Source organism: Apaloderma vittatum, unplaced genomic scaffold (genome assembly GCF_000703405.1).
Source record: "Apaloderma vittatum isolate BGI_N311 unplaced genomic scaffold, ASM70340v1 scaffold36561, whole genome shotgun sequence".
Classification (NCBI taxonomy): Eukaryota; Metazoa; Chordata; class Aves; order Trogoniformes; family Trogonidae; genus Apaloderma; species Apaloderma vittatum.
In genome coordinates, this window is record NW_009698017.1 from 1618 (window position 1) to 2065 (window position 448).

General features: G+C 54.5%; 1 protein-coding gene across 1 annotated transcript in view; it reads left to right on the plus strand.

Moving 5' to 3' along the window:
- MYBPH (myosin binding protein H) overlaps window positions 1–448 on the plus strand; it is a gene marked incomplete at both ends in the record, with an annotated part of 9048 nt that overhangs the window by 1611 nt on the left and 6989 nt on the right. The window lies entirely within an intron of this gene.

Sequence of the window (448 nt, forward strand, 5' to 3'; positions counted from 1 at the left end):
AGTTCGAAGGTTCATGTGGTGGCTTAGCAAACCCTGGCACACATGGGTTGCTCTAGTTGCCCTCCTGGGACACCCAGTCCTCCGGTGACCGGGGCAGTCTGTTTTCTAGCTGAGAAACCTCTCAAGAGGTTCAGCATGTTGCAAAGCTGTGTTAGCTGGCTGGTGAGAGAGGGCTTTCTACATCTTGGCTATGGGGTGAGTCTGAGATGCCCCTTCCAAGCAGGAAGAACAGTTGGACACCTCTACCTGGCTGGTGGCAGGTGATGAGGAGACCTTGCCCAGTGTGGAGGGAACATGGTGAGCCCCCACGGGCTGTTCCTGGGGCAGTAAGAGGAGCAGAGGAGCTGGCAGAGCAGTCAAAGGATCTCAACTACTTCCAGAAATGCACCTGGAAGGTCAGCAGGGACCGTGTTTGCTGGTCTAATGCCTTTTCTTACTTGCAAATAGC